Below are 14,140 nucleotides of genomic sequence, written 5' to 3'. Positions count from 1 at the left end.
GTTGGGTAAATGGGTGCATGTGTGTGTATCTGTATATTATATACCCATATAGCTACATATAAGGGGTATATTTTGCTAAAAATATTGATGTGTGATGAAGACATGCATAGGATAGCAGAGCGAAATAACTGAAAATCTAAAAGAAAATGTAGATTCTTAAGAAAAAAGAGAACTTGGGTTGATTTTCAAGATTTGAATATTAATGACTAACTGCTTTCGGTGACTGGAAAGTGAGAACACTGGGGTTATAAAAAGGGTTCTGTATGGTTGACTAGCTCATAACTGTAACTGTGATATGATGGGTTGGAAATTCTGTTTCTATTAGTAAGGTCTATCTAGTAGCCTTCACTATTATTGCTACTATATAATATACTTGATACTCTTTATGACCATATGGAGCACTATGAGTTAAGATCCAAGAAATAACTCCTCATGGCCTGCAGAAGGGTGAGGGGGAACTGTGATATGATGGGTTGGAAATTCTGTTACTACTAGATAGACCTTACTAATAGACTTCACTATTATTACTATTATATAATATACTTGATACTTTTTATGACCATACGGAGCATTATGAATTAAGATCCAGGAAATAACTCCTCATGGCCTGCAGAACAGAGCAATTTATAACTTTTTAATTCTGAAAATAGGATTCCAAGCAATATTCTAAATACACTCTATGTAAAAGTTAAACTCTTGTGTGTAGAGTAGTTTTGTGAGAATGAGTGTAATCAGCTAACACTAATCAGGGACTGATTTGTTTTAGATCTCAAGGTTCTGATCTATTGATGCCTTTGACTGTCACAGATACTGGAGAGTTTTGGGGGGCGGGAGGTTTGTTCTGTTTTCTTTTTAAAGCTTTGTTTGTTTTCCATTTAAAGCATTCTTTAGATTAGCTGGTCTGATTAGGATGGAGAGCTTTCCATGTGTATTGACTCAGTGTATTGTCCAAACAGTTGTCCTGAAATGCAGTTTTTAACATCTTGATTGGTTTTTTTTGGTTTTTTTTTTCTCGTGTACCCATTGTGAGTGAGTTGCCACTGTACTACTTTGAACTTAGTCACTACCAGGTTAGTGGGTGAATCCAATGAATTGGGAGGCTGAGATTCTGCAGTTGGGAGTGTATATTGAACACTGGGTCATTGGTAAGGAGGAGATTTATTCAGCCCAAGCTCAATACATGTGAAGGGTTATGTGGTCTTTTCTTCTCAATGCATTTGAAAGCTGAACTAAATTTGTTTTGACAACTTTTGAAGTGCTTTCAGATTTTTATGGCGAGTTTTCAAGTCTTATGGAAAGATTGGTGTAGGGTACGTGCTCAGGTAGGCGGTTACTGTTTTCCTTCTGGATTTACACAGATTTTTGTCTGTGGTATTGCTCAAATTCTACAACATGAGGCTGAGGTGACTTTTTTTTTTCTAATGGACCAGTCCTTGAATTGACAGATAATATTTAAGAAAGGGCTATTTGTAAACTATTTAAAAAACATGAATTTGAACACGATTGCTATCAGAAATGACACTTGAGATCTGTTATGAAAGATTATATACAATTTAAAGAAGGGTATACTGTGCCACTAATGGGTCTTAGTAGTATTCTGCAATACAAGTTTTAATTTTCTTAGATTTAAGCCTTCTCACACTAAACATACTGTTTTGTATTGGGTAAGCTGCTTATTCTATAAAACTAGCTATCAAATAGCTGTCTGAAATCACTTACCTGCATTTTGATCTAAATATTCCAAAAATTAATGCGATTAGCTTTTCTCCAGTATTTACATTAGCTTAGAAATTTAGGAGCTTGGTAAGTCTATATCTAGGTAGGCCGAATTGTGCTTACCTGTCCAAAGCAAGCATTCTTTCGGGGAATCTTGAAAGCCGTGGCCTGTGTGTGATTGAAACATATCTACTGTATGATACTTTCTTTCGCTATCTCATTGATCTTTGATTTTGAACTTTACCCTTCTCTTTGCTCTCCATGTGACTCAATGAAGGATTCTCAGTTTCATGTTGTGACTCATGAATAATTTCAAATCTGATAAATTCTTTTTTATACGTATATATATATTTACTCTTTAAATATTTTTGTTCAGAAGTAGCTCATAGTCATTATTGCAAATGAGATTTATTTCCACAACCTTATATGTCAGTTTTGCTTTTGCATGGGAAAAAAATTATTGTTTAGGGAATTCACCTATATCCTTTTGCCTGTTTGTGACATGCTGCATTTTCCCACCTGTGTTTTCAGATGTATGAAATTAGCAAATATGTCTAATGCAAATGGTATTAAGGTAAATATTGTACCTTAGAGGATTTTATGTTTTAAAGAAAAAAAATAGGAAAAATTGTACAGAAACTCAGTCCTGCACAAAAAATGCTATCTGGTATTGGTCAAAAAGTCTATCCTTACTGTTGCAAAATTAATCATATTGTTATGATATATGCCATCGTCTCTGAAATTTACTTTAGTATTGATTGTAGCAACCCATTCACCTCTTGATTTCCATTTTCTTGTACAGTTTGTTTCTTGAGAGTTACTTTGAAAATCAAGGTTGTTTCATGACAGAAGTGTATTTGTAGGTTGTTTGGGTGTACTCTTTCATAAATTCTGAAATGTTATCATCCTGGTTCATCTTTGTCCATTTAAGAATTGTCAAATATGTGCAAACTTTTATTTAAATTCTTATTTCTTGGCTTGGTTAGATTTCTTGGGTATGATACTCAGAGTTATAATATTGAAGAGAGACTGGATCCCAGTTTGGAGATGGGAGGGAAAGGAAAGTATCTGTATAAAACTAACAAGGGCAGTTGGCTTCTAACTGTTGAAAGTTGGTAGAGCAGCTCTTCTTTTTCTATGTTTTCTGCACAGTAGAAATAGAAAAATTATCCATTCTATGTTTCAGTTGGATAGTAGACTGAAGTTAGAAAACAGCAGGATTTTAATTCAATTTAGACATATTTTTCAGCATTATAGAGGAAAAACAGTAGTGGTCCACGCAGTCCTGAAGAGTATGAATAATTTAAAGGCCGCAGTCCTTTTCTGCTGGAATATTTAACAGTTTACACTAAATGTAATTGTTAAATTAACATTGGCATGTCTTCAGTAACATTAGGTATTAATGCAAAGATTATTTTCAGTCTCTGCTTCTATCAGCAGTTTAATTCCTGGGAACTATAGGGATTTTCTTCTGAAATGTTTGATATTTGATAATGAAATTTGAAGACTGGGATTTTGAAACTTAATATTTGTGTTAGTATATTTGTTCCAGTTCCATATCAGATATAACTTTATTTGGATATTCCAGGCTTACTTCCTCTTTCTCGTATAATAGTTCTTTGTATGGAGGATATTATTATGTCCCTTCTAGTGTCAAACAACGGTGATTTCATCACCTTACCTTGGACAGTGTTATGCTGTTTTTTGTATGGTATAGTATGAGAGAATTTGGAAGGGTAATGAGCACATGAAGTAATTTCTAGATACGTAATGCATCTTACTCTGTAGTCTCTCAGGAATACCGGTTGATACTGCCTTATGAATATAAACAAAGCCTTCCCTTTGAGGAATGCTTTGTTCCACTCAAGAATTCTCAGTGTATTAACCCTTAACCAAAAATAAATCCATTTGCAGTGCTTTTCCAGATTGAAACAGGGTTTTAGGAGAAGATTCTGACTGGCTTGTAGCTTGATTTTGTTTTGTAAAACATAAGTTAAAGCAGATAGAATACAGGGTCTCAGTGGCCCTGTACGCTGTTCATACCTTAGATGCAAAGAAATTATTTGAGTCTTTTGGGAAAATATTCATTTTGCCATAGTTACAACACTAAGTCTTTTATGCCTATCATAATAAAATCTCTAGTACTTAGTACAACCCATTCAAAACAAAGATCAAACTAAATAAAATTTTAAGAAAAGGGCTTAGTTATATCAGAATTCTTTTTCTGTTTTTGTCTGCATAACAGCTCAAGTGTAAAGTAAACACAACAATAGACAACTTCTAAGACAACAACACAATTTCTAAGACTCTTTTGTGTGGTAAAAACTTCAGTAACATACGTAAAACTACAGATTATATGGGTAAATACAAGATTGCAAATTGGATGTGGTTTGAGCTGTGATCTGTGATGTGTTTGAGATGTGATCTCATCAATACTTATAAATATCTAAAGGACGGGTGTCAAGAAGATGGGACCAGACTCTTTTAAGTGGTGCCCAGTGACAGGACAAGAGGCAATGGGCACAAACTGCAACACAAGAAATTTCTTCTCAACATGAGGAAGATCTCCTTTACTTTGAGGGTGACAGAGCACTGGAACAGGCTGCCCAGAAAGCTTGTGGAGTCTCCTTCTCTGGAGAGATTCAAAACCCACCTGAGCATGCTCCTGTGCAACCTGCTCTAGGTGAACCTGCTTTGGCAGAGGGGATTGGACTAGGTGATCTCCAAAGGTCCCTTCCAATCCCTACCTTTCTGTGATTCTGTATTTATTTGTAAAAGCTATACTTCTTCTTTATTGTGTGCAATGTGTGTTTATTAACTATGTTAGTATTAAAAAAAAAAAAAAAAGCTAGGTGAAAACTGACTTTATTAATAGCACATTTATGATACTCTGCCAGTAAGTTTTATTTGGGTCACGGTGATGAAGATGATAAAGTTGTATAGGTATCGTTTGGCATACACATTGATGATGTGTATGAAGTAAATTCTTCATAGTTGCTAGCAATTAGTAACTAACAATTAGTGAGTTGCGAACAATTCTTTTTTTAAACCTCACAGATGTATACTTCCTTATACAAATTAGCATATTTATGTCAATTTCAGTGTTGTGAAATCCCACGTGCACTTATCAGACCTTATAACTTCGAGATTGATTTCTTCTGTCTGAATGTAGACCTGTGCAGTGTAAATGACTATCAAGCCTACATGTGTAGAATCACTTTATGATCAGCAGAAGGAAATAAGTACTTCTGGGTTCATAAATTGGATGAGTAAAACTGCTCAACTGAATATAGAAGTGCCTTTTTTTCCCTTCTGTTGACTTTGACAGGATTCTACCTGGCTGGTCCAAAGGTAAGCTCTGTAATAAATGAGGAAATTCCAACTCAAGGTGTCTGGGGAGACTGTTGGTTGTTTGCCTAAAAGATGGAGAAATTCTGTCAGCTTGTGTCTGGGTTACAAAGGAGCTGTGTAGTTGCTGCTTGTATTCTGTTAGCCTGCAACTTTACTGCTTAGTTGTTTGTTTTTTTATATTGTGAGAAGACTTTTTATAAGTTCCCCCCATAAATGCAACAGGCCAAGAACAGTGGTAGCCTTTCAGGAGATATATCTGTTTTATCTTTTAATGTCCAACCATAAAGAACTTATATGGGGTTCTGTGGTCCTCTGGTCTTCTGTCTTTGAAAGAAGAAAGAGCTCCAGTTTGTCATTTTTCAAAAATATCAGCCTTAAGGTTTGAAGATAGAATGTGAAGAATGAACTTTCTGATGCCTCGAGGTCTTTAACAACTACTACTACTTTGTCTTCAGTGTGAATGTCCAGAGGTGTTTTTTTTTTTTTCTTTTGTTATCCTGAGTTATCTGTATGTTAGTGAAATTTTTAAAATGAAAGTCAGAAGTCTAAGGGAAAAAAGGTTAAACTTTAAAAAAAAATGAAGAAGTAGGTATTGGCTGCTGTTGAACTTGATTTTTACTGTTAATTTGATAGAATTTGCTTTCTCAGTGTATCTCATTTTCAACCTTGTCTTTCTAGCTAAATCTCTATTTTGCTGGTATAAGTGTGTATAAATTCATATGTAAGTGTGTTTCTGGACTCGAGCCTTGTGTTCCCAATTCTGTGGTAACACGCAAAATAGCAAGGAGTAGGTAATTTTTAACAGTTTTCTATTAGTTGCCTATTTAGCATGCAAGAGAACTAAAATGTGCTGAGTGTGTTTAAATAAAGCCAAAGTCTTTGGTCTGTCTTCATCTAGGAGCTCTTCAGCATAATTCACTCTTCACTCTTATACTGTAAAAGCATATTAACATATTAACATTAACATATTAAGTAGTGAATAGATAATCTGTTCCAAAAGTACTGAAAAATACAATGTTTTAGCACTATTTTAGATGAAGATGGAAGTGAAATGTAATTGAAAGGAATGTATTATAAGAGGTACCAGTCTCTCAAAGGCTTCTGTCCAGCACTGGTGAAGGAGGAAATCGGTCAAGTACAAACAATGTGGCTTTTATTACATTCATTCAGCAATAATAAACCTTTGTACTTTAACAAGATTTTTTTGTTTGCTTTTTAAATGGACACAGTCAAGAATATTAAGCCTGATACTTTCTTTGCACTAATATGGGACTTACTTGCATCAAGTAGTTCTTTCGGAGAAAACAAATGAAAAAATCTGCAAGAGCTGAGTTTCAGGACAGAGAAAAATATGCTGGTTATGTAAAAATCCTAGCAGTGTGTAGAGGCACGTATTTCTGGGTTGAAAAGGGAAGTGGCTAATAAGGTGTTAGATACCTACTAAGTACCCCTATTTAGCTTCCAATAGTTCAGAGGGGGCTGCTGCATGTATCTCTGATCTTTATCAGACTCCTTGTAACTTTAACTTCTACGGAACAAAGTGGCTCTTCACTGATTATTGCATTTGTAAGTATTTGTTTCTTAGTCATCAAGTGTCATTTATTTTTCTTGGATGAGAACATGAGTTTCGGGCACAGCCGTATTTTGTAGTTGTTTAGCTGGTTAACTTTATTTTAAGGTTTTCTATTTTCTTTGGGTGTAATTATAAGCTTTGTCCATATACTAGTTTCATTCAACTGTAGCAGTTGACAGAGCAAAAGCTACTGGAACAATTTATTAAGTACTTGAATTGTGGTGTATCTTCTGCAGAGGTGCTGTTTTAAACTTTTAAGAACTTAATGACTGTAGCCTTTAGTTGAAGTTACTTGGAAAGGTTTTAAGTCTGTCCTTGATTAGTGACACGGCAAATTGTTTTGGGGTGTTTTTGTGCAAAACCAAACTAAATATCTCCATGCAGAATTTAAGTAAAGCAACTAGCCAAATCAGTTTTGTAAATGCTTTCTTTAAACAGGAAAACTGAAGGTGAAGATAGAAGTGCTGGCAAATGACAAGAGAGTAAGCTTTACTGTCCTCTTGGGTAAAGATTTGACTGTGGGGATTAAGCTTAGCCACAGAGCTATTTTTTCCAATTTAGTACGGCCCTGCATGTTTTACTTGCCACCTTTTTTCCACCTTCATTGGGAGGGGGAAAAATCACTGGGAAGTACTTCTGGCTCATCATCAGAATAGAATAAGTGAAAACCAGTGTGCTAATGATTCACCAGAATTGATTCTTTATTCACTGCCAGAGATAAACTGCAAGTTACATGTCTTTGTAGGAAACAATCCCTTTGTAGGTTGTCAATCCCTTTTGACTTAGTCTGCTTCTGTGACATCTAGTTCAAAATTTTCAATGTAGCACTAAGGCCAACTCAAGAAGTAGGAGCTGTTTATCCACAACAGCAGACCCAAAATTAAATAGTATCTGAAGAGAGAGCAGGATTCACCATTTTGGGTTGTAATATAAAATGTTTCTGTCATATTTGGGGTGGGTTTTTTTGGTTCTTTGTTTGTTTCATTTTGTTTTTTCCTAAACGATCAAAAGGAATCCTGCGGCCTAAAATCTGGATTGTGATGATACCTAAAATAATACTAGACTCACCTTTTTGGTTTTCCTTCTCTTTGCCTGAGTCTAGTTACTTTGTGATGCATTCATGTATTTTGTTTGTGGTGAGTTAGTGTAATAGATTTTAATTAAAACAGTAACTTTTTAGCCTAAATGTTCAACAATTTGTTTTAGGTTTCATCTTAAGGAAGCTATTTCATAGTGTTTAAAAACACTGAAAGAAAAAAATAATTAAAGCAATTGTGAGAGATTAACTTTGAGCACAAATTCATTTAGAAACAATGCTGAATTACCAAACTTGATGGGAATTTTGAGCACCAGTTAATGGATAGGAGATGGCTAGATGTTGGGTTTTTTATGTTTGGCTTTGTGTTTGTAAGATTTTTAGGAAAACAAACCAACACCAAAAAATCCTTCTCTTTAATATCTACATTTCAAGAAAGTCTCAGTTAACATGAAAGAAGCAATTCTGTGAATAGGATTTGAATGACATTTTACAACTTTTAGAAGTTATAAAGATGGCCTATCTTACTACTACACTTTCTAATATACATATTATTTTCCAACTATTAAAAAATGACACATTTTGATAATACTTTACCTGAAATTCTTATCAGATGAAATGTATAATTTAATGCTTTCTAGTGTTTAAACTTGGAATGTGTTACTAGCCAGCCAGGTACATGATTCTTAGCTTAACTGTACTTATTTTTTAAAATGTGATAGACCAATTTTTTTTTTAAAGTGGCGTCAATAAAGATTGATACACTTTACTTTTAGCAGGGGTTTGGTATAATTTGAAATGCTATTTTTCAACAAGCCTCCTAAATTTAGGTCAGGAAAAGCAGTATAGAGCTTAGTTTTCTAGGTGAAAAAGGAGTGTATCTTTACAGGCTTTGAGCTGTTTCTGTAAAATGTTTACGTCTTCACAGTTTTGCAGTTGACACTTATCAACACTTCATGTGCAATATTTAAATAGGTGAAAGTAGGAGTAATAATGACTTTGCAATGTCCTATTTTTAATATGGATGAAAAACTTTATCCAATCATCTGTTCATATTCTTTATACCAGGTAATGAATCACAGGTAGCAGAAGCCATAGGAAGAGTTATAAAAATACTATTGATGAGTGAAGTGGGGGAATACCAGTTTTATGAGAATGGTTCTGAAGATTGTGGATATTAAAGTTTTGTTAAGTACATGGACATGCACTTGAATTCAGTGTTCTAAGAGCTGTTTAGAAATGGAAAGGATTAAGGGCTATGTTATCACCAGCAGGCTCGTGAATTTCTGTTCTCATTTATTTGTTGGTCCCTGGTATTTCAAAATAAATAATGAAAGAATAGAGAGGAGAAACTTTTAAGGATTCTGCTTATTTTGTTTAAAGACACCCTGATATTTACAATATTTTTATAGACATGAAAGAAGTTGAGAGTCAAAAAAAAAAATTATCTGGAATTTGAAAGGAACTTCTGTCATGGGTGTTCTGTTGAATGGCACTTCTTCGAAACCAGGAACCTGTCTCTGAACTATGTAAAAAAACAGGAAGCTTGACTTGCGGGTATTAATTAGCCTGGTGATTCCTGTATTCTTAATTCTTATGGATTGTAATTCAGAAAGATTTAAACGGGTGGGTCAACAACAGGAGTTGTTGACACAGTTGCTTGGTATTCTCTGGCATATCAAATCTTGTGCAAGTTGAAAAGAGACTATACCAAATTCTAGAATGTTAAATTCAGTTTTAGTTGTGTGTTGTTATAGGCTCCTTGTATACCTAGTAAGAGAGAAGAGCCTGAAAATGTGTCAGATCTTTGGAACCTGGAGACAGCAAAGAGGGGGAAATTTTTATAGCAGTATTTTTGAGTCAAAAGCTAGACTGTGGTTTGAACATGCATTGCTACATTCTTTTCAAGTTCAGCTGAGCTGGGATAAAGAATTAATGATACTGAGCTTTCAGTTGAGAAATTGGTTGACAAGGGGTGAATGTAGAATCTAAAATAGAAGTAAGAGAGAACTGCTGGTATGTCACTGGCAATAAAATTTCTGGAACAGGTAGTCTGAAAAGTTATGATCTTGCCTGGAATGTAGAGGGCATATAAGAAGCAAGCTGCTCCGGCAAAGCTGCACGTGGTGAACACTGCACGAGGCATCTCAGTTTTCTATGCTTTTAAGCTCTTTTAAAAAGACTGTGTCCTCAGATACATGATCATTGAAGGATACACAAAAGCTTTGCAAAAAGTGTTGCCTGACACTCACTTCTTATATTCAGTAGTATGAGATGCGCGTTTCTAGACAGATGAATAGGCAACCTGTAAAACCTCCTCTAATTTTTTTTGTTTCTCTGGCATGTTTTTCAGGTTTAGATAGAACTCTCTAGAGTGGTACAGAAATATATAAACAATGATCTAAGAGGTATGGTGAGCAATCCAGAGCTGGTGAAGACACTGAATTTGAGAAGGTTGAGTGGTAGTCTGCAAGATATTTTCAGTTAACGCTGGTCTATGGGTTGAAAAATAAAAACCCAATAAACTTGACTAATATGTTGTCCAAAATCATCATCCTCGTTCTACATTGCCCTGTTTGTGTGCCAGACACATCTTGTTGTAGAAGCCCACAGTTACTTGTGTTATATGGTTTTCCCATAGCTTTCTCTCAAGTGTTAATCTTTGGATTACCAGTCTATTTGGGCAGGCTGGTTTCCTTTGCTGCGCCACTTCTTCCCCTTCTTTGTCAAGAATTATTGACAATCCTCAGTACCCCCTTTAAGATATTTATTGCTAGGCTGTTCAAGTTCTGTCCTCAGATGAGACAGATTAAATGGCAGACAAATTTAACATTCAGTAGTGAGTTTGCAGTGTGATACCCTTGACTTAGTTTATCTCTGATATTCAACAGAATTAAGTCTGTTGTGCTTGTGGCTACCAGTAAAGATTAATATGTGGCACAGTAGGAAACATTTCTTCTAACTGTAAATAAAAGCAAATACATCTGATGTTTTTTGTAGGCATCTGTGGAAGTCAAGACCAACCCCTCTGGGACTCAGAAAGCAACCCTCAGGGTCATAGATCTCACATGACCTATTTTATTCTTCATTAAAACAGATGGTATCTATCTGAGTAAGACAAACGTGGTTTTAAGAATGAGCTGGGGATTAAAAGAATGGGAAGCTGGAACAGCTGGGCATAATTAATGGGAACAAATAAAGAGGCAAACTGAGCATTAAATTAGTCACCTACATCAATAGCAAAATAGTCACTACATGACTACTCACGCAATTGTTTTAGCTGATCAAAAGTTGCAGGATTGGTTTTCCTACCATCAAAAGTTATCTAAAATTGCATCAGAAATATTCCCACGTTCTTTATTCTTTCCTACCAGGCTTCAAAGAGAGTAAAATCCTGGAAACTGGCTATGGTATTTTGGCATGGCATTAGGGAATCCAGCTTGTTTTGTAAGGCTGAGAGTGCCCTTCTTGTGTTTGATACCTATGCCAAGCTGGTCCTCTGCAGTTTTTAGCCTCCTCCCTTTGTGTGTGTTTAACATGAGAAGGTTACCTAATTGAGAAGCTTGCTGGCGTTCCTTCAAGTTCTGCAACCACACTAAATTTGCAAAGGGATCCAAAAATTTTATTGTTTCTGTTGTAAACAGATTAGACTGGATTAGTGGTTAGCATTTTGCATGTTTTATTCTGTTTGCTCGTTTAGTCCTGAAAATCTTGAATTGTTGCATGTTACAAATAGTACAGGCACTTCATTTGCTTTTGTTACTGGTGGCCAGAAACCTCCATTTGCTATATGCCTTAGCTGGGAGAAGGGGGCTGTGCAAATCCTCCATGAGACCTTCTAATAACAACAGTTTTCATGAGGTGTAATTTTCTGATGTAAGCACATTTTTGCTCTAAAACTCTGGCATTACATACTATGATAAGGAGAGACAGACAGGGATATGCATGTGTGTGTGTGTGTGTGTAGTCATTGCTCTTCCTCCAGCAGGATAGTACTTGGTAGGTCCCAGGAGTCCTCTAGAATGGTACACAGTCCCTGAAGTTCTCTTGGTTTCAACTAGTAGTAGAATATCTACTAGTCAGTAGAATATTGTGCAGATCTATAAACAAATCTGTGTTTTCTTTCATTATTATGTGCAAGATGAGCAAGTACAGAATATTTCTTTTTTAAGGTAAACCTAAGGAATGTTTACTTATCTGTCACAGAAGGTCAAATTTAGCTGGTTCATACAGCTGAGCTCTGATACGATCGGGGCAAAAAATTGCACAATTCTTTCATGGGGATTAACAGAACTAGTGTCTCCTTCCTGGAGGGCAGGACACAGTGGCACTTCGATAGAAAACTAGTAATGCTGCCTTTTTCTGCTTCCAAAAAGCCTTCCCTCTAATTTATGTAGCTGAGCTTCCATCTTAAATGCTGTCACTTCACTGCTTCAATTTTTCAGTTTTCTTTCTGTGAATGTGAAGGGCAGGATTTCCACCTAGTCACAACAAAACCTGTTTTATAAACCAGCTAGATTTTCTTGACTGTGCTAAACAACTATAACAACACCTTGTTGCAGCCTCCCACCTTGACCATCATGTCCCATCCTGTTCTTCCCTCCTGCCCCCCATTTGCAAAGAGAATTTTAAAAATATTGGCAGAAATGGCTAAAAGCCTAAGCAGGTGATCCAGACCAAAAGTTTTAAGTGAGATATTTGAATTGTAGTCATCTTTGTATGCAAACTTTATCCAGTTGTCTGAAGACTAGCTAAGCATAAAAAAAAAAGCTCAACAATTAGTCCTGTATGTGGCTGTGCAAAGGCATATATTAAACCCAATTTGCATACTTTATACAACTGTTTTTAAGTTTCAGCAAATTCCCCTGCTCCCCTTTGTTAGTGGCCCCATGTGGTTAAGATCTTTTTTTTACTTGTATTAAAAAAAAAATAATAATACTTGCCATGTTTGTTCCTTGCTTCTGTTTGCAGTGAGAGGAGTTTTACTGAACAGCTTAAATGGTGTAAGCAAATTCCAGAACATAGCTATTATTTTTCTTTAGGGCTTTAAGAGAGCATATTGTTTGTCAGAAGTACTGGAAGGGTGGTGGTTGTGTGTCTGGGTACTGTCACTACCAACTAATGTAGGCTTAATGGATTTTCTGAGAAGACTTTAATGGGAAAAAATTCATATTATGAGAAGAGATGTCTGAAAACAAATGTTAGATGGCTTCTTGGTCTGTATTGTCTTCTTGATTTCCATAGATGCTTGAAATTGAGCTCAAGATGTTTGAAAAAAGACTGCCTGCAATCAGCTCAACAATAAAACTGGTTTGGGAAGTTGTATGTTCTTGCCTGCCTGTGTGGTCTTCTGGTTTTCCCGGAGGCTCTCCAGATTAGGTGCTTGCCACTATTCTGGAATAGCCTGCCAGGCTTTGCTGTTCCTGGCAGAGACGTTTTTAAAGAGGCCATGTTTCCAAAGTTAGAACTATTGCTAAATAAGTCCCCAACAGGCCCTTCTTTGAAAATTGATGAAACTTGTGATTGCTATTATTATTACTGTTATTATTTCTGAGCAGCACCATTTGTAAAGTTAGGCTAATAAAAACATAAGGAAAAATTAAAGCATTCTAAAATAAAATTTCTAGGACAAGTAGAACAAGTCATGAAACATGAGATCGCTCGAGACCTAGTAGAAATTAGGTACGTGTTCACTTCTGACTTTCCTTTTGGATATGTCTATGGAAGCACTTAGTCCATAGAAGTATCAAAATGCATATAAAACAAGCATTTACTGATGGGGTTAGTACTGTTAATTTCCCCAAGTCCACATTTGGAAGTCTTAGAAGTTTAAGATCATTTTTATTTTCCGTGTGCAGTACGATTACAGATACTCTCGGCAGTGATTTTATTCGTAACTTAAATTTCATCTCCCAATTTGGAAATAACCTAAGTTAGTTTTTTTGTGTGTGCATTCAGTATGCACTGGAACAGGCTGCCCAGGGAGGTTGTGGAGTCCCCTTCTCTGGAGATTTTCAAGACCCACCTGGATGCAGTCCTCGGTAATGTGCTCTAGGCGTTCCTGCTTTAGCAGGGAAGTTGGACTAGGTGATCTCTAGAGGTCCCTTCCGACTCTGACAATTCTGTGATTCCGTTATATAGATGTAAATAATCAGTATTTTAAGTAGTTTGAACAGATGGCTCAGCTTGGAAGCTTTTGAGCCTTTTTTTTGTATGATTGGGGTTTTTTACTGCAGAAGCCCATCCCTGTGCAAATAAGGTCATTTACAGGTATGTGATGTGACTACATTGTTAAAGGATTTAATTGCATGATAAATTTTCCAGAGTAACCTGGTGGCTTACTTCACTGTAAGAGCAGGCTTTATCTGAGACCTGTTTACGATTTTGATAATTAAAGAAATGTAACTCAGGACAAGTGGGAATGTAAAACTGCTTTGATAGAATCTTTTGTGCTGGGACAACTG

General features: G+C 35.8%; 1 protein-coding gene across 2 annotated transcripts in view; it reads left to right on the top strand.

Annotated features, from left to right (window-relative positions):
• The window catches only part of PRKX (protein kinase, X-linked), a 62,392-nt gene that overhangs the window by 14,634 nt on the left and 33,618 nt on the right, over positions 1-14,140 (top strand). The gene's annotated exons all lie outside the window — the stretch shown is intronic.

The sequence above is a fragment of the Calidris pugnax genome, unplaced genomic scaffold (genome assembly GCF_001431845.1).
Source record: "Calidris pugnax isolate Ruff unplaced genomic scaffold, ASM143184v1 scaffold188, whole genome shotgun sequence".
In the NCBI taxonomy this organism is placed as follows: domain Eukaryota; kingdom Metazoa; phylum Chordata; class Aves; order Charadriiformes; family Scolopacidae; genus Calidris; species Calidris pugnax.
Note: the sequence above shows the minus strand (reverse complement) of the source record. Positions and strands in the feature narration are given on the sequence as shown.